Source organism: Musca autumnalis, unplaced genomic scaffold (assembly GCF_047663935.1).
Source record: "Musca autumnalis isolate F117 unplaced genomic scaffold, ASM4766393v1 scaffold_6, whole genome shotgun sequence".
Classification (NCBI taxonomy): Eukaryota; Metazoa; Arthropoda; class Insecta; order Diptera; family Muscidae; genus Musca; species Musca autumnalis.
In genome coordinates, this window is record NW_027412199.1 from 269,430 (window position 1) to 290,835 (window position 21,406).

A 21,406-nucleotide genomic window follows, 5' to 3' on the forward strand; every position below is an offset into this window, starting at 1 on the left:
CGATATCACGGTTCAATTTAGATTTAACATACTCGGTTACTTGCTCAGGCGTTGTTTCAGAAGCAAAACGGGCGGTACGACTTTTAATGTGTTATTCAACGATCTTGAGGGAGTAAAATATGGAGTAGTTGATGGCGGGAGGTGTTGCTTTTGTTTCGTTGGCGTTTTTGTTGCTGTTGGATCAGGTATTTGACTTGACCCAGAAGGTATGGTATCACTTGGTCTCGATGGAGTTTGAGATACATTCTCATGTTTTGTAGACTGAGATATTGCGAATTCGGTGCCATTTGATAATTGTGTTTTTGAAGGAGTTTGAATAATAATTTGAGGGGTTGAAACAGGATAACTCATAGAAACATCAGATGGTTTTTCTCTTACGAGTATCCGAAGGAGATTGAAGGAATTGTTCTAAACATGATGATTTGTCGAAAAACTCTTTATACTTGGAAAACTTTTCGGTAAGGGATATCAGATCATTTCGTAATACGGTAAATTCGGTACTAGTTTTCCTAAAGAATGAATAAAATTCCACGTCATAAATTTTACATTATCTACAGCACCAATGAAGCCCTTTATCCTCTTAGGTTGTCCACTGTTCGTGCTGCAAGTCCAACACAATTGGCATGATAGCAGGAAAAACAGATCCAAGATGTCACCATCGGCTCTTTGAAATCGGTAGGATCAATTTTACAGTTAGGCTTTGAACAAGACATATTCGTATTTTTTTTTTGTCTTGGTAAAATTATTTAAATTGAATTGTTCAAAATGTATTATATGTTTTTTTTTGACCCACTGTAAATTGATGTGGACAAATTGATGGTAACTATTGTGGTGAGAAGTGTTTATCTAATTCAACAACCAGGTGAAAGAAGCAGATTGGGTAATAACGGTAATGATAACACAGCAATAACAGGTGACAGAGTGTCGTTTATTTGTGTGTGTGTATGTATAGGAGTAGTTTTGTTTGCTTTGTTTTGTTTACTCACAAAAACAAATATCAAATTTACAGCCAATTGTCGTATGTATTTTTCACAAATTCACTGCGTTTGCCGTCAGTATGTGTAGGCAACGAATGATTATTCGATTTCGTGGGTTGTTGCGATTATTGTAGAGACAATTACTGATTTTATTTTTGCTTAAAAAGCGAAATATTTAGGAACTTTTCAGAGCGAATTTCAAACACGTCCGAACAGAACAAAAGGTAGATACGAAGTGTTATTATTATTAATTTAAATTTGTCTGTTCACAGTTTCTATTAGATGATGATTATTGTTATGATTAAGAATGTTTTGCCTATCGTCGTCGTCCATGACTCCAAAGAGCCATTTTTGAGCTGTTCCTATAATATTTATCAATTCTCATTTTATCCTGTTTAAAGGAATTATCCAATGAATTTTTGATTTAAGAGTTTCTAGCTCAATATTCATTTTGACCTTTAATTTCTTTAATATTTTGGGCAATCTGGTAGACTACAAGGTAAATTTGTTGGGGATCGATTACGTTTAGAATTATTGCTTTTTCATTAGCGATTCTCTCGTCTCGTATAGGGACGTAAACAAATCCATTGTTGTTCATGACTGGCTTTATCAGTAGGGATGAAGTTGCCGGTTTGGAAATTGAAAGCAGCAAAAATGTTATTAACAACATCTGAAAATGGTATTTTATAAAAATTGCTCAACTTTGGAATAAAATTTAATTTGTTTTAGTAGGCTCTGGCCTTGTTTCATGTTTTAATTGCCTTTTGATGTTCATAGGGTGAATATTGTCAAGTTCTTTTCTACGAAACTTGGGTTCTTCTTTATGTCTTACGCTTTTATAGTTTTTTGTGTATCCAGTTTTCCTAGTTTTCTCATAATCTTACTAATCTTTATTCGCTTTATTTCTAATAACTTCGGAATTAACTTTTCCATATTGTGCTTCCAAGGGAGTGCATTTTATCGAGCTATGGTAAGTGTTATTGTAACATGATATTGCTTTTGTCATTTGATCTGTTATTGGCAAATTTTCTTCTAAATTATTAGCTCTAATTCTTTCTGTTATAGTATTATTCAATCTTTGAATTTCCAGTGTGACTATTTGCCTGTGTAATATGATATTCAATTCCTTCAGTGGATAAGTATTCAATAACGTTGTTAGATTAAAATTCATTATCGAAAACGAATTTCTTGATTTTGCCTTTTATGGCTATAAATTCTTGTGTCTTCCGGACAATCGTCCGACTATTTCTGTCAGGTAGGTGGGAACATACTACATGTTTTGAGAATTTGTCAATAAAAATTATGAACGAATTCTTTGTGTTAGTATAGGTGTCGACGTGTATAATTTCATTAATTGTATTAGGAGTTTCAGTAATTTGGAATTTTGGTTTAATTGGATGTCTATCGTATTTTGCTGATGAACATATGCGACAATTTTATAAAACTTTATGAATAACATGCTTCAATTGAGGATTTTATATTCTGAATTGTATTCCTTCGCAGGGGGTATGATTTATAATATATAATAATTGTTCCACAAACATCCCAGATGGGACAAGGGAGACTTCAGTTTCAAAATATGAGGTTCTAACAAATTTGATGTTAGCGCTTCTAGAAAATTCCTCGATTATAATTTTTTGAAGCTTATTGTAATAAAAGTCACGTATCTTAGAGAATATTCTAATGTTTATTTTTTTCAAATACTCCTAAAGTACTATTGCAACTTTATTTTGTTCGATATCTGTTTTATTAATAAAAATTCCTTTATTTTGAAAGACTGTAAGAACGCTGTTTGTTTTCTTCTCAACTAGGATTATTTGCGTTCTGATTCTGTTAACAACAGTTTCTAGGAATGGAAAACAGTCATTGAAATTTTCTTCCTGAGAGTGACAAGTCTTACCATCCAAGTCTTACCATCAATTACATTTATGTCTCCTGTGTCGTAGTTTATTCTGCTAAGAAAGTCAGCTATATAGTTACTTTTCCCTTTTATATATTCAATTTTAAAATTATACTCTCCTAGTTCGATTAACCATCGTTGGAGCCGTGGACTTATGTCTTTTCCAGCATATTTAGCTAGAAGCCATTTAGCAAGTTGATGATCACGCTCGAGGTCAAATTATTTCCCATTGTTTGGGCCACTTACCCAACCTTCCTAAAGCTGGCCACCACGGAGGTATTCGTCCCTGGCCAGCTCAGTCCACCTGCACCACAACAGATTCCCCTGCGAGCTAATATGGAAGGGGGAGCGACAGGTAATAATCGTTGTTAAACGCACAGCGTTTGTCCACCAAAAAGAAATAGCAAAAAACACAAGCTCCTCGAGCCAACACTTTCCGTTTCTTATTTTCGTTTATTTCACTGATTTAGTTTATTTTACAACTTAAAGGGGACAATTCAATGTTTGTGGTAATTATTATTAATCCAAATTTCAATTATTTGCTATGGTTTAGGCGAATCAATATTAATTACAAGTGCTATCAAAATACTGTCGATTATTACAAGCTTGAACTTTTTAATGTTTACACAAACGATCGTTGGCTCACGCACAAATTTACTGGATGACAGTAGAAAAACGAATAAAGTTAAAAAACACCAACCTCTTCCTTCACGGTGGTAAAGTTCTCCCTCCTTCTGTTTCGCACTCTGTCCTTTACACGGTGCGCTCTCAGAACCGGTCGACATGTAGCCGTGTGTGTCTTATGCTCACAACAAGTCGTATGTACGTACGTCGCGAGGAGAGACAGAAGGAGGGAAAACCAGAGCCAAAACAAAACAAATTCATCAAATTGGAAGAAGAAAGTAGTGCGCGCCAACTAAAACTAAAATAGAGAGACTCAGTTATAATAAGAAGGGCCAATGAAACTTAAAAGAAAACGTAAACAAATATATTAATTCTGCACTGTGGTGGAGGGGCAGACGATGGACCGACAAATGTCGCTTTTTAGCGTGTTTTGTTCATTTCTGGCGTGTCCATCCTCCACCCTTGGGACGAATTCAACTTAAATAACGTATGCACGTATTGTTGACTTTAAGAGGCAACATGAAAAAACAAAAAAAGTAATAATAATAATAATTATTAATTGCTTAGGGCAACTAAAATAACAAATAGTGGTAATTCATTTAGTACAGCTTCATTGTCCAACGTTCCAGCCTTCGTTGTGAGATCGAGTTAGGATGAAGTTGGAACCCCTGCGAACGCTAAGGTACTCGGGCCAACTAGTGTAAGTATGTCGAGGTGCTGCTTTAAACAAGGTTGAGGTGCGCCTCCCCGAAAAACGTCCATCCGAAGATGGTCTTCTGGGCGTATGGTAAGTCAGGATGAAAAACCGGCAACCCCATGAAGATGCCCTCCGCGGCATCACAGCCTAAGACGATATTTATTGGCCCAGGTCGAAAGAGGCTCTGGTCGGCTACCTCTGGCTTCGGGTAAAGCCCTTTAAGGCAACGCAAATCAAGGGAACGGCGGGCCATCGTGCGTGGCCCTTTCCGGTACGTTCTCAAAGTGGCCGTGTATGTGAGCACCCGGTTCCGGACCGACGACATCACCACCCGGACAAAGGCCCCGAATTCCGGCCGGTATGCAGGCAAGGGGCCGCCGAACCGGATGGTGCTCCGGGTTTTCAAGGGATTAAGGTACGCCCGCACCTTTATCGGCGTATCAATTATGCCCGGTATATGTATAAACATCTCCGCCGTCTTTTTGAGCCATTCATACCTGTCTTCCTCGAGGGCGTGGAGTCTAGTGTGGTGGCGTAGTTGGCATTTCCTGCAACTCTCCTGCAATGGGCAGTCCGCCCCCTGGTGGGACATGCCCAGGCAGTTCTCGCAGTAGCGCTGGAGTGTCACGTATAGAGGCTTCTGATTTGGCGTCATTTGGAGGAAGGTGCGGCACTTCCTCAAGCCGTGGCGCGCGTGACAAAAGGGACATAGATACTCCTCATTGTAGGCCATCTGCAATAGATAATGTGCAATAAGTTAGTGATGACAGCTACCGAGACAACTTTGTGGGACAACATTGGCTGGACTGGGAACCTGGGACAACTATTCTGGGCGAGGGAGCAAAACAAGCTTGTGAACAGGACTAGAGATGACCCCGTTCTGAGTCCGCAGGTCCACGACCCGGACGCGATCATCAGGCCCGCGGTATATCTTTATGACGCAACCTAGCCGCCATTCGTTTGAAGCCATAGAGTCGTTGTGAAGCGCCACCAAATCATCCAATCGTAGATCGCTCTGAGACCTCTTCCACTTCGTCCTCTTGTGTAGCTCCTTGAGGTACTCAGACTTCCAACGCTCGCAGAACTCCTGGGTCAACAACTGCAGCCGCCTCCAGCGGTTTTGCAGAGACGTCTTCTCGGCCTGCTCTGGCTCTGCTGGTACAAGAAGCGGTCCTCCGATGAGGAAATGTCCCGGAGTTAATGCACCGAGATCATCGACGTTGTGGGACAAAGGACTAAGGGGCCGCGAATTGAGACAACTTTCGATGCGGGCCAAAATCGTGGCAAACTCCTCGAACGTGTGGCGGACTTGACCCGCCATCTTCTTCAAGTGGGTCTTACAACTTTTCACCCCCGCCTCCCAAAGCCCACCCATGTGAGGCGCTGCGGCGGGGATGAAGTGCCACTCCAGCTTCTGGAACCCATACTTCACGATAGCCTCGTCCTTCGGATCTCTCGATCGGCGCCGACAAAGTTTTTGCCATTATCCGAGTAGATGTGGAGAGGACACCCACGTCGAGAGACAAATCGGGACAACGCAGCTAAGAAAGCGGGGGTGGAGAGTTCGCTTACGGGCTCAAGGTGGATAGCCTTCGTGACGAAGCACACGAATAGGCATATGTAACCTTTTGACAATCGACAACCACGACCATTAAACGTTTTGATCTCGAACGGGCCAGCGAAATCAACACCTGAGGTGGCAAATGGCCTGCTAAAGGTTGTCCTCTCAGGAGGCAGAGCCGCCATTAGTTGAGCTTGACGCTTCTTCTGAGCCATAACGCACTTGACGCACCTGCGGTAGCGATTTTTCACGAGATTCTTCCCTCGGATGATCCAACACTCGAGCCTCGTCGTGGCTAGAGTCAACTGAATGCCGCCGTGATTGGTCAGCAGGTGGATGTGGTCCACATAGAGCTCCGAGAACCGGCTGCTGTATGCCAGGATAATCGGATGCCGCTCATCGTACGGCAGAGACAACGTATTTCCCAAGCGCCCGTTTGCACGGATAAGCTGATGGCGGTCAAGGAACGTGTTCAAGGACAAAAGAGGGCTGCCCGAATCGAGCGGCAGCTTTCTGCTGAGACAATCATACTCTTGGGGGAAATGAATTCTTTGGGACATCGACATCAACCGGGACCGTGCGAAAGCTATCTCTTCTGCCGACAAACGGACCGTATCAACATGGGCCAACTTCTTAGTAGACGAGTGCGTCCGGCGAAAAAAGCGGAACACATACGCTATAGCGTGAACAGCGGTCGGCAAACGAGAAAACCGTGCTAGAACGTCATCTGGGACGGCATATTGAGCAAGATGTACCTTTACCAGTTTTGCTTCAAGGGTGGTTTCGGGTACAGAAGGGCAACTGGGCCATTCGCCTTTCTTCAGCGTGAGCCAACTTGGTCCGTGCCACCACAAAAAAGATTCCTTCAGCTCAGAAGGAGTCCGCCCCCGGGTTGCCAAATCTGCCGGGTTATCATTAGTTGGCACATGACGCCAATCATTACCAATCTTCTCTTGGAACACAGCAACCCTGTTGGCAACAAACGTTGTCCAACTATACGAAGGTTTCTTGAGCCAAGACAAAACTATGGTCGAATCCGACCAGGCCGTCAAAGTGGCCTTTGGGAGATCCAACTGTGGGACAACTGAGTCAACTAACTCTGCGAGGAGGAGAGCGCCGCAAAGCTCCAAACGAGGCAACGAATTTCTTTTCAACGGGGCAACCTTGGACTTAGCAACCAATAAGTTAGAGACAACAGAACCTCCATCTTCTACCCTCAGGTATAAAGCTGCCGCATACGCCGACTCAGATGAGTCACAAAAACCATGCAATTCAATCTTGCTATTTGGGAAATATCTCACCCATCGAGGAATACTGATCTGCCCTATTCCTTCCCAACGTGAGACAAAAGCTTTCCAATTTAGTAGTGAAAGGGGCTTCAAAGGATCGTCCCATCCAATATCATCCAGCCACAACTGTTGCATCAGAATTTTAGCAGTGACAACTATCGGCGAGAGCCATCCCAACGGGTCAAAAATTTTGGCAATAATTGAAAGCACCTGTCTCTTGGTGTAAAAGCTCCTTTCCTCTATTTTGTCCATTACGAAATAGAAGGAATCCGTAGAAGCGTTCTAGCGAATGCCCAACGTTTTCGCAGAACTTTTATCCCCTAGTTCCAAAAATTAATCACTAAGCAGATCAGAACGAGCCAAACCTTACAAGATTTCCCTGAAATTCGACGCCCACTTTCTCAACTCGAAGCCAGCGGACCTTAGAATGTTAATTAATGAATTTCGTGCCTTTATACCCTTCGGGACAGTATGTACGCCTACCAAAGCGTCATCAACATACATGTTGTTTCGCAAAATTTTCGAGCCAACAGGAAAACGATATTCCTCATCATCCGCAAGCTTTAGAAGCGTCCTAAGGGCCAAATAAGGAGCGCAATTGACGCCAAACGTCACTGTTTTTAGCTGGTAATCTGCAATTTTATCCTCTGGAGTGGGCCTAAACAATATACGCTGATATTTCCTATGCTCAGGATTCACCCATTTCTGACGATACATTTTGGTGATATCCGCATTGAAGGCGTATTTATATATCCTCCAATTTAGGACCAAAGAAACAATGTCCTTATGCAAAGTAGGGCCAACATACAGCGCATCATTTAAACTCCTTCCTCCCACCGAAGGACAAGAAGCATTAAATACCACTCTCAGCTTCGTCGTCGCACTTTCGGGCTTAAAAACTCCATGATGAGGCAAATAATAACAGTCCTGGTAATCCACTAAACCTTGGACCTTCTCCATATGACCTAGAGCCAAATATTCCAGAATCACCTCATCGTAATTCCCTTTCCGCTCGGGATTTTGGGCCAACGACAATTCGTTTCGCAAAAATTGCGATAGGGCCACATATCGACTTGATTTGGACGAGATTGAGAAAGGCAATGTGACAATCCTATGGTGCGGAGATGGTACATGGTGGACTAGGCTTCGGCTAAGCTCGCCGGATGGGGGGGTTGTTTCTCCGACTGATTGTACATTTAATTTCATTGTTATTTTGTACCATGATTATTATTTTTAATAATATACTGAAACTCTAAATTTACATGAAATAAGAGAAAATCAAATAGTTGACGGATGCATTACAACTTACTGTTTTCTTGCTTTCATACTTTGAAGTGAATGATGTTAGATTCCCCTTTTTGTGAGACTAAGATGACATGCCTCAAATGGAACCCACCCCTTTATGACTCTGTGGTCAACCATGGTATCTTCTCTCCATTTATTATTATTCAAAGATACCCCAAACATACACTAACCAACCGACAATTACCTTCAGTCCATGATTAAATTATTTTAGCACATTTTGGTATTGTTCATAATATCTCATATAATGGTATTTATTCTTGAAAGTTTGTTCATTTCTTTTAGCATCTAAAATATAATGTTTCTTAACTATTAGCGTGATAATAAAGGTAAAGTGGATAGAGAATATTCCATATAAAATATTTATGAATATGCATAGAAAAAGAAACAAAAATATTTAGAATTAGGTATTTAAATAAAAAAACTATTTGGTTAACTCATATGAATATTCAACTATTTTATATGAAATACTGTACAGGCAATATATTTGATTTATCACTAGGAGTATAATTATTTATATGTTTTAATATAACTTATTTATTTTAGATATATATATATATATATATTAATTTTGTAGGAGCTTTGATTCCGTATATTGATATTTTGAAATGTATTTTTTTACGTTTGTGGATCAAATAGTGTTCTGTTACTTTTCTTTGTTCGTCTAGATAATAATGAAGTTTTTGATATTATTAACAAGATTTACATTAAGAGTAAGCGCCTAAAATTATGCTTCAATAGTATATCCTGTGTTTAAACTTCCAACAATTTTTCTTTTGAATCAACAAGATAGTTAATCGTTTTGACACTAGTTTACATCTGCACCATGTGCATTGATTGAATTTGAACAATATAGGTTATTTTTAGAATTTGTTTTTTTGGAATAAAATATTTTATATGTAAATTTAGGATATTATTTGTTGGTTTCTTTAATTCTTGTCATTTTGCCCTTGTCGAAAAGTTATAACTTTATGAAAGCTGGTTATGTGGTTTGTGTACTCACTCTTTCACGTGGTCATCTGGTGGTATTTAACATAACCAAAAAATTCCCTTTTGGTTTTGATAGGCTGAGTTACCACGTGTCGGATTTGGATGATGAGATTTTTGGGAATATGTATTGCCAGAACTTTGGGAGTATTGTGGCCAATCTGTTTCTAGGGAAATTGACAGAATTTTGACCACAATACCCTAGATTAAAAAAAATAATAGTATACATTATTCTCATGTCTGAACATATTACACTTTACGACCCCTATATAGTTCACATGTTCTAAGTAAATTTTGATGTTGCAACATACGGCTTCAAATTATATTAACACTTCACTTCAACTTTGTATTATCAAATATCACTCAAAATTTACTTAACTTCTAAAATCGGGGTCGAAAAGATGAATATATGTATGTACGGTAATTGGATGTGTTAGAAAAAAGAGAAATTAATGTTCTTACCCGAGTAATTAGATAAATATAATTTAATTAAATTGTAAATGAAGTTCCAGCGACCAATGGCTTAATGAGGAGTACCAGAGAAATTAAATGAACGATTTCTTTCTTATATATTTTTCAAAAAAAAAGAAACTTTAACTTTTTACATATAATACCACAAAATTTGAACTGTACTTTTCGCTTTCAACTTTTATAATGATCGCTCAATGAGCAAGGTGACATTCAAGAATATCTCAAGCCACATGCGCCTGACAGTTTGTGACAACAAATCGTATTTTATGCATCTCAGTTTGATAATTTGTAATGTAACTAGTTAATGTAGGTGGCGTTGTTGAATATTTGTTAAAAATTATAATCTTAAATGTTGACGTAAGTCAAAGAATATTTGTATTTTATAAAATGTAATTAATATTATTTAGGGTGAAATAATTTCCAAAAACACATCATACGTTGTACTTCGATCGCCTTTTATGAATGTGGCAAGTTTAAATTTTGTACCAAACGTTGTGGCAACATAATTTTTTCTAGGGTGTCGTTTTGCAACACTTAGTGCATTTGACAGACGTTTATTTACCTTTTGTGGAATAATGTTGATTTTCACAACAAAGGATTACAAACCATAACAATAGAGTCATAAATATGAATAATTTCAACTATTCCTCTAGAAATTATGTAAAAAATATGGAAATAATAGTGTTGCAAATGGTAAAAGTCATAGTCTGTTCACACAACGCAAATATCTGAAAGTGGTGGTGGCTGAACGAATAATGCAAGTGGTTCTATTGTTCACAACGAGAATCTAAATAATTCATTTGGGGATTCCATGATCATGAATAAACCCAAGTTTTTAAGTGTTTTTACAGTTGTCTTTAAAGTTGAGGGATAATGTTTCAAATGGATGGATATAAAAAATCGCAAAGCAAATACTAAGGTGGCTTATTGTATTGTACTAGATTCACATATTCGTGTCGTTAACATTGTGGTTGTGGATACAGATAACGTTAAGGAAAATCATTACCATTGATCCGGTTACACACAACAACAAAAAAATCTTGTAACCACCCAGATAAACGTGAGATATTTTCACGATAATAAACGACCGTAATATCCACCTTTAGCCCACAGAAAGATGCATTAAACCGATCAATGGTGATAGACAATCAATCATTACCACATATTTTTAATATAAATATTCAGAGACGATGTGTTCGTTTATTCAGTACTTTGTACAAATACATCAACTTCCTAAACGACAACGGTCCTTTGCTTTGTACTGTAGGACAAACCAGTGACATCAGCAACAATTTGCACATATTTTTGCATACAAACAAAAATAACAATGATGTCCACAGTAGAACTACTGCCGCACAGGCACAGGTGGCTGTTACAAACCCAACTGTTTTTGTGTAGCCTGTGAAACATAAAAAAGTTGGGACTTTGATACTACGTTTTGCTTTGCACTGACGTCCAAGGTAAATACTTATAATTTGATATGCATTTTACTCTTTAATTGACCATTTCGTATAATCATTCCGTTTTGTTTTAAAAGGTCCCAGTATACTTGTGAATCTCTGTAGGAGTAATTGACATAATAGCATTTCCAACATACATACTTACATATGTACATATATAAACAACAATGAAGGCATACTGGTTTGATATCATCACTTGAAAATCTATAGCTATGTAACTTCAATATCCAAAATAGAAAGTCGTTGTGAATATTATTTGTTTTGAATGAAGGACCTTGCGAAACTATTTTCATTCGACAGAAAGGAAAGGGGAAACATTCTATGGGTGTGATATGTTGCCCATGTATGTTAACTTATTGCCAATGTGTGCTGTTTGTACAAAGAAGAAAATGTAAGTTCTATTCCGACTTGTGTGTGAATTTTCTTGTGTCATTTTGTGCATTCGCTTCTTTCTTTCCAGATAAAGTATTGGAAAAGAGAAAATTGGAGCAATACGTTAACTGTCATTATCATTGCTGGTTAATTTCATCAATAAATGTGGATGACAATTTGAAATGGAATGTTTGTCCTGAATTTTAAAATCATTTGGTCCTCTCCTTTCTTCTACATGTACTTCAACAAAAATAAACAAACGAATGGAAGTAGTGAATAAAATGTTAACAATAGTTTTGTGTTTGAATTTGGTGGTTTGTTTTGCGGGTTTATCTGGCTATTGTTTCAAATGCTGAGCATGGAAAGTGCCTATAAGGTTACCTTTTAGGTTTTCTATTTCATAATAACAGTTACCTAAGGCCTTTCTTACACGACATTTTAGCCAGGGCTTACAAAACTTGGCATTTATGCCCTTTACAAAATTACTTTGGACGAAATTCTTTCTGTATATTTCTTGACCAGGTCTATAAACGACGTTACGACTTCTTCTATTGTACGATTTGACATTCCTCTCATATGCTTGATGGAGTTTATCATTAATTTTTTTATGCAATAACTGCATTTTATCGGACTGTGGTAAAACACGAATTTCTCCATCCTCTAAGGCATTTAACTTTTTTAAGATGGCATATGCATCGGCATGAGTGATCATATTATAGCCTGTCAAGGCAAAATATGGCGATGTGCCTATAGAGGAGTGAATAGTGGATCGTAACGCAGCTTCTATCTTAGACAAGTTCTCGTCCCATTTCGATTGATCAGATTGCAGATAGCTTCTGATACTGCTTAGGATGGTTTGATTAACACGTTCACTGGCATTTGCCTGTGGTGCGTGTATTGCAGTGCGGATGTGTTTTATGCCGAAGGTTTTTAGCAAGCCTTTAAATGCTTCGGAGGTAAATTGCTTACCATTGTCCGAATGAATATATTCTGGGACTCCAAATTTAAAGAAAAGTTCATCTATAAGAAACTTATTTACATGGTCCACTGTAGCTTTTCCCATAGCTCTTAATAACACGAATTTTGTTTTATGATCAAGAACAATGAATATATAGGCTTTGCCAGATTTTGTCCTTGGATATGGGCCTAAAAAGTCTACATAAACTTTTTGAAATGGACGTTGTGTTAACACTTCACTTCCCATGGGTGGCCTTAGCACTTGTTTTGAGTGTTTAGTTTCTTTGCATGTAACGCATGTATTGATGAAATTTTTTATTTGTAATACCATTGACGGCCAAAAGAAAAACTGTCGTATGTTGTGCAGGGTTTTTCCAATGCCACCATGACATGTACTAGCTTCATGGGATCTTTTTATAATGGTATTTGTAAGACTATCTGGTACCCATATTTTCCAGCACTCGTCTTCGCTTTCAATGTCCTGGCTATTAAACTTTACTCTTTTGTAAACAATGCCCTCACTAACCTTAAGATCAGGAAGACGATCCTTGTTTTCCTCAATGGTGTTAATGAGTGTTAAGTAGGATGCATTTTTAAAGTCATCCGAGTCAAGGTTAAGAATAGCTGTTACATCAGAGGAAATTTCCTCCATGTCCAACCGTGACAACATATCCGGGACCACATTTTGTGTTCCCTTTCTATGCTCAATTGAAAATCGGTAGCCTTGGAGTTTAAGGCTCCATCTAGCCAGTCGTCCATTTAGATCCTTTTGCCTCATAAGCCATTGTAGGCTCGAGTGATCCGTAATGACGGTAAACTCCATTAGTTCAATGTACTGTCTGAATCGTTCTATGGCTAATAATACGGCTAAACATTCCTTTTCGGTCGTGGAGTAATTTCTCTGGGCACTGTTTAGTTTTTTTGAGAAGTATTCTATTGGATGTTCTCCATCCTCATCATCCTTCTGGAACAAAACAGCACCCACTCCAACGTTCGAGGCGTCACACTGAACGAAAAAGGGCCTCGAAAAATCCGGACTGGACAGTACTGGACTGGACACTAAGCATTCTTTAAGCTTCTCAAAGGACTCCATTGCCTGTGATGTCATAACAAACTTGGGGGACTTTTTTAACGTATCTGTCAATGAAGCGGTCAATGTGGAAAAGTCGTGGATGAACCTACGGTACCATCCGACTGTGCCAAGGAATTTGCGTACATCTTTTTGGTTCTTAGGGGGTTTGATGTTGACTATAGCTTCAATTTTGCTGGGGTCGGGTTTCAATTTCCCGGCTCCAACAATATACCCCAGATACTTCTTTTCCATATTGATGGTAAGTCCCGCGTTTGTTAACTGACTTCCTACTATCCTTAACATATTAATGTGTTCCTCGAAGTTTTGCGACACAATCAGCAGATCATCAAGGTACACAAACACCCGGTCTTTCAACTCTGGAGGAATCACTTTGTCCATAAGTCGACACATCCTTTGAGCAGCATTACACAGTCCAAAGGGCATTACCTTGAATTGGTAATGAGGCCTTCCCTGGACTGTGAAAGCCGTCAAGGGGCGACTGGACTCCTCCAGAGGAATTTGCCAGAATGCGTCCTTGAGATCTATAGCTGAAATATAATAGGTGTCACCGAGTCTCGCCAAAAGACCGTCAATATTCGGTAGCGGATAAGCGTCCTTTCGGGTAACTTTATTAAGTTCCCTTGCATCCAGGCATAACCGATTTTTGTTTGGCTTGATTATGAGGGTGACCCTATTATTCCATTCGGCGTTTTTGGCTATTTCAATCACGTCTAGATCGAGCATTCGATCTAGCTCTTCACACATAAATTTTTGAACGGCAGGGCTTATAGGGTAATACCTCATCTTTTTTGGCGGAGCATTCCCAATATCTATGATATGTTGCTCCAGATGGGTTTTGCCCAAACCGTGTTTGGTGTAACACCGAAATGAAAATTTTGCATTTTCTAGAACTATATTTTGTTCATATGTTAAGGTATGCATCTTCCTATCACCTTCCTCCTCAGCTACAATTTCACCAATTTCTGGTTCTAACGAAATTTTAATGTTTAAATGCTTCCAAAAATCATAACCTAGTATTAAATTTTGTTTGAGGTTTGGAACCAAATAAAAAGTCATATTCTGCACTTTGTTTCCACATCTTACTATGGCCTTGATCTTTCCTATAATTTGCTGATGTTTGCCATCCGCAGTTTTTATAGATGATTTGAAATTTAAGATTTCAGCTTTCATCTTTTTAGCATTTTCAATGCAATTTTGGCCCAGGCAGCTAACGGAAGCACCGCTGTCCATTAACCCCGTGATTTCTACATCATTTAATTTAACGGTCATATATGGCCTAATGTCGTTTTCTATTTGTATACATGTGGATGCAATTTCCTTTCTTTCCTGTTTCCTACGTGTATATCCTATCCTAGCTTTACTGACTTTTTTACTTAAAGTAGGTTTAAAGTCCTTAAATATTTCTTCCCTTCTTTTGTTATATAATTGTAATCGTTGTTTGTAAGGAATAATTTCTTTTACATTTTTTGTTGGTGTATGTGGCGTATTGTATATTGTAATATTATCATTATGATTTAATAACGTTTTGGTATGAAATGTTACTGGGCTGGTTTTTTGGGTGAACATGGGGCCCCAGATTTCCCCATGCTCCTGTTCTGGTTTCCCACGCAATTTGGGCAATTGGGTGACGTTACCCCGTCGAACCCACACTTATAGCAGAAAACGTTTCTCTGCTCTAATGTGCAATCTATGAAGTTATGGCCGTTCTTTTTGCAGTTCCAACAAATTGTTTGTTTTGTTTGACCTGCAGTATTAATCAATGCCTCGACTTCATAATTTTGGTCAATACACTCATTTTGTTGGAAATCGAGCTCATGTAAACGTCTGAAATTAGATTGCTGTTGCCGATATGCAACACGTTTGGCTATATTAACTTCGGCTCGTTTGCATTCTTCTATGAGTTCATCAATCGTCTCGATATTCTTTGGGTAGATTAATTGAACTAATCCTTCTTTCAGGTTATCTTTAATTATTTTTACAATCTCATACTCGTGGATCGGAAATCTCATCTGATTCTTGAGTCGAATTATGTCAGAGATGAACACATCTGCATTTTCTGAAGGCATCTGCCTACGTTCAATAATCTTCCTCTGAATTTCGAAGTCGCTTTCGAAACTTCGAAACTTCTTTATGAGATTATATTTCAGATGATCCCAATCGCAGTAAATATTTTGTTGGCGAAATTGCCAAAGCCAATCGTGTGCTCTTCCAGATAACAGGTGGTGAAATCCCTTAACAAACACATCCCAAGGGCAATTGTAATCTACTCTAAGAGCTTCAGCTCTAAAGACAAATTCTTCTATACTTATTGATTTGGAAGATCCATCAAATTTCAGCCCCCACTTTTGAAGCTGTAGAGGAGTTATGGGTTTACTATAACCCATCGCAATGTTTTGGTTATAATTGTGAGAAATGTGTTCTCTAGAAGCATTTGGTATATTTTGCTGACTTTGCTGTTGTTGGTACTGACTAGTGGGGTATTGAGGATATGGTCTATTATGTGATTGATCACCTCTGATCTGTTGTTGAGTGCTATTAAATGTTTCATTTCTCATCGATTCTAACGAATTTCTTACCACTTGAGGGACCATTAACGCTAATTTATCTTCTAATGTCTTTAAAGTATTTGACTGGGATACTCTGACAGCAGCATCAATAAAGTCTCGAAGACTTGGACCATGCCTACTACTTATAGAGGCCTCTAAATTAACATTCTCTGTTATAGGTGGTAGTCTAGATTCCTCATACTCTCTTCGGACTTCTTGAGCAGCTAAACTGCTGAACTGAGGTCCAGGAGAAGAAGTAGTTTGATGTCCTATTGGTGGTGGAACTGTAATCGACATAAGCGGTGGTATCCCTGTATCGACAATAGTTCTGTTTACATCTGGTGCAGATGTCGAAGAATTGTTCATATTATTATTATTACTTTCAGCGTTATGAGGTAATGAGGCAAAATCTGCAGTGGTATTATTGGAAGTACCAGGTAATGAAAGAAAATCTGTAGGGGTATTATTAGTATTCATGGAAACACCAGGAAATGAAAGAAAATTGCCAGGTATATTATTGGTAGCATTGGAAGTACCAGCAGCGTTTTTACTAGCTATTCGATCTGAAGATCTTTTGGTTGCATTCGCAGAATTCTTGCTAGCCATTTTGACAAGTAGGACCAAATTATAATGTCAATGTACAATTTTATGACAAATTGCACAGAGTATTTAACTAATGTTTTCTTATTAAACGATTTAACGATTTTATTTAACTAATGTTTTCTTATTAAACGATATGTTTTAGGTTAAAATGTTGGAAATTTTAATTAAATATATTTGCAATATGAATGTAATATTGCTTAGCGTTGTGAAAGTATATTTGTATATCTTAAAAATATATTTGTTTACTAAATAATAAACTAAAAAAAATACATTTCTTAATGATGTACAATTTAAATAATATTTTGTTTTGTTTTTTTAGTAACGAAATTTTGGAACTATTTATGTTTTTGATGACGTATATATATTTTTTAATGTATTATATTTTCTTTAGCAATTGATTTTCATAAGAGATTTTGGACTGAATGTTTGAATTGTCGGATAAGTTAGTCAATTTATGCAAATTTATAACAAATCAACATTTTGTTTTATTGGGAAATCTAAATACAATTATTTATTTTTCTAAATTATTATTTTTTTCTAACTTAATTTAGAAAAACAATTACCTAGAAATATGAATTGTATGTAGTATCTTAATTGTTTTTTTGTATTTTTTTACAAAAACGTAAAAACAAACCATTCACTTTTAAAGTTGTATTTGTTTTTTTATATTTTTCTGAAGACAAATTGTAATGCAATTTGGTAAAAAATAATTGTATTATACCACTCAAGGGATATAAATACTATTTTGAGAAAGCAACAAGTATATGGTTTGCTGTATAGCCTAGTTATACGATTCCTTCCGTAAAGGTATTTCTTTCCTCGATTGGTAACCCTCAATTTGACAATATCTACCTTTCGTTACTACTCAGCATGGTTGTAGATATAACCTTCTGGGATACCGAAGTGGAGATAAGGTCTCATGAAAGGGCTTGGGCTATGTAGAATCAGAAAAGTTGCCCCACGTTGGGCGCCATAAATGTGACAATCCTATGGTGCGGAGATGGTACATGGTGGACTAGGCTTCGGCTAAGCTCGCCGGATGGGGGGGTTGTTTCTCCGACTGATTGTACATTTAATTTCATTGTTATTTTGTACCATGATTATTATTTTTAATAATATACTGAAACTCTAAATTTACATGAAATAAGAGAAAATCAAATAGTTGACGGATGCATTACAACTTACTGTTTTCTTGCTTTCATACTTTGAAGTGAATGATGTTAGATTCCCCTTTTTGTGAGACTAAGATGACATGCCTCAAATGGAACCCACCCCTTTATGACTCTGTGGTCAACCATGGTATCTTCTCTCCATTTATTATTATTCAAAGATACCCCAAACATACACTAACCAACCGACAATTACCTTCAGTCCATGATTAAATTATTTTAGCACATTTTGGTATTGTTCATAATATCTCATATAATGGTATTTATTCTTGAAAGTTTGTTCATTTCTTTTAGCATCTAAAATATAATGTTTCTTAACTATTAGCGTGATAATAAAGGTAAAGTGGATAGAGAATATTCCATATAAAATATTTATGAATATGCATAGAAAAAGAAACAAAAATATTTAGAATTAGGTATTTAAATAAAAAAACTATTTGGTTAACTCATATGAATATTCAACTATTTTATATGAAATACTGTACAGGCAATATATTTGATTTATCACTAGGAGTATAATTATTTATATGTTTTAATATAACTTATTTATTTTAGATATATATATATATATATATATATATATTAATTTTGTAGGAGCTTTGATTCCGTATATTGATATTTTGAAATGTATTTTTTTACGTTTGTGGATCAAATAGTGTTCTGTTACTTTTCTATGTTCGTCTAGATAATAATGAAGTTTTTGATATTATTAACAAGATTTACATTAAGAGTAAGCGCCTAAAATTATGCTTCAATAGTATATCCTGTGTTTAAACTTCCAACAATTTTTCTTTTGAATCAACAAGATAGTTAATCGTTTTGACACTAGTTTACATCTGCACCATGTGCATTGATTGAATTTGAACAATATAGGTTATTTTTAGAATTTGTTTTTTTGGAATAAAATATTTTATATGTAAATTTAGGATATTATTTGTTGGTTTCTTTAATTCTTGTCATTTTGCCCTTGTCGAAAAGTTATAACTTTATGAAAGCTGGTTATGTGGTTTGTGTACTCACTCTTTCACGTGGTCATCTGGTGGTATTTAACATAACCAAAAAATTCTCTTTTGGTTTTGATAGGCTGAGTTACCACGTGTCGGATTTGGATGATGAGATTTTTGGGAATATGTATTGCCAGAACTTTGGGAGTATTGTGGCCAATCTGTTTCTAGGGAAATTGACAGAATTTTGACCACAATACCCTAGATTAAAAAAAATAATAGTATACATTATTCTCATGTCTGAACATATTACACTTTACGACCCCTATATAGTTCACATGTTCTAAGTAAATTTTGATGTTGCAACATACGGCTTCAAATTATATTAACACTTCACTTCAACTTTGTATTATCAAATATCACTCAAAATTTACTTAACTTCTAAAATCGGGGTCGAAAAGATGAATATATGTATGTACGGTAATTGGATGTGTTAGAAAAAAGAGAAATTAATGTTCTTACCCGAGTAATTAGATAAATATAATTTAATTAAATTGTAAATGAAGTTCCAGCGACCAATGGCTTAATGAGGAGTACCAGAGAAATTAAATGAACGATTTCTTTCTTATATATTTTTCAAAAAAAAAGAAACTTTAACTTTTTACATATAATACCACAAAATTTGAACTGTACTTTTCGCTTTCAACTTTTATAATGATCGCTCAATGAGCAAGGTGACATTCAAGAATATCTCAAGCCACATGCGCCTGACAGTTTGTGACAACAAATCGTATTTTATGCATCTCAGTTTGATAATTTGTAATGTAACTAGTTAATGTAGGTGGCGTTGTTGAATATTTGTTAAAAATTATAATCTTAAATGTTGACGTAAGTCAAAGAATATTTGTATTTTATAAAATGTAATTAATATTATTTAGGGTGAAATAATTTCCAAAAACACATCATACGTTGTACTTCGATCGCCTTTTATGAATGTGCCAAGTTTAAATTTTGTACCAAACGTTGTGGCAACATAATTTTTTCTAGGGTGTCGTTTTGCAACACTTAGTGCATTTGACAGACGTTTATTTACCTTTTGTGGAATAATGTTGATTTTCACAACAAAGGATTACAAACCATAACAATAGAGTCATAAATATGAATAATTTCAACTATTCCTCTAGAAATTATGTAAAAAATATGGAAATAATAGTGTTGCAAATGGTAAAAGTCATAGTCTGTTCACACAACGCAAATATCTGAAAGTGGTGGTGGCTGAACGAATAATGCAAGTGGTTCTATTGTTCACAACGAGAATCTAAATAATTCATTTGGGGATTCCATGATCATGAATAAACCCAAGTTTTTAAGTGTTTTTACAGTTGTCTTTAAAGTTGAGGGATAATGTTTCAAATGGATGGATATAAAAAATCGCAAAGCAAATACTAAGGTGGCTTATTGTATTGTACTAGATTCACATATTCGTGTCGTTAACATTGTGGTTGTGGATACAGATTACGTTAAGGAAAATCATTACCATTGATCCGGTTACACACAACAACAAAAAAATCTTGTAACCACCCAGATAAAAGTGAGATATTTTCACGATAATAAACGACCGTAATATCCACCTTTAGCCCACAGAAAGATGCATTAAACCGATCAATGGTGATAGACAATCAAGCATTACCACATATTTTTAATATAAATATTCAGAGACGATGTGTTCGTTTATTCAGTACTTTGTACAAATACATCAACTTCCTAAACGACAACGGTCCTTTGCTTTGTACTGTAGGACAAACCAGTGACATCAGCAACAATTTGCACATATTTTTGCATACAAACAAAAATAACAATGATGTCCACAGTAGAACTACTGCCGCACAGGCACAGGTGGCTGTTACAGCAACTCTGTCCGAAATGGCAAATCCACCATATACCTTCCATCAGGGCATCTAATTGTAGTCGATAGGAACATCTCCTCACACCTACCGTCATCCACTGAGACAACAGGTACTCTGGGAACTTCCTCAATCTCCCAGAATTTGGTCAACTCATCTTTGACCTCAACCCTGGTTCAATATGAGACACTGACCCTCTTACGGTCGGCCAAATTTGTCGCTGGGACAGTCAAAATCCACCCAAACACCGTTTCCTGAGTTAATAGCGAGCCAAGAATATCCTTTTTAACCCCATTGAGCAAAATAATGGGATAGACATTCCCTCCCAGTAAGACATCAACTGGGCCACTTTCATAAAAATTTGGATCCGCCAAATCCAACTCAGGTAGTCGAGTCAACGAAATCTCATCCAGCGGCTGAGTCGGAATGTTTCCAGTGATATCTGGGACAACGTAGGCTTCCAAATCCAGAGCGAACGACGAATTTTTACAAGAGCCAATCGTCATTGAGACAACCTTTGAGCATTTGGTCAGATGTTCACCACCTAAGC

General features: G+C 37.0%; 2 long non-coding RNA genes across 8 annotated transcripts in view; both read left to right on the forward strand.

Annotated features, from left to right (window-relative positions):
* LOC141388112 (uncharacterized) overlaps positions 1 to 21,406 on the forward strand; it is a 291,585-nt gene that overhangs the window by 172,290 nt on the left and 97,889 nt on the right. The gene's annotated exons all lie outside the window — the stretch shown is intronic.
* LOC141388113 (uncharacterized) lies at positions 10,327 to 11,925 on the forward strand. 2 transcript variants are annotated; one of them, XR_012408724.1, is made up of 4 exons: positions 10,327 to 10,501; positions 10,994 to 11,268; positions 11,346 to 11,659; positions 11,729 to 11,925. It is a non-coding gene; the product is annotated as an uncharacterized lncRNA (long non-coding RNA). The 2 variants fall into 2 exon arrangements; XR_012408725.1 differs by having other exon boundaries at positions 10,328 to 10,501; positions 11,076 to 11,268.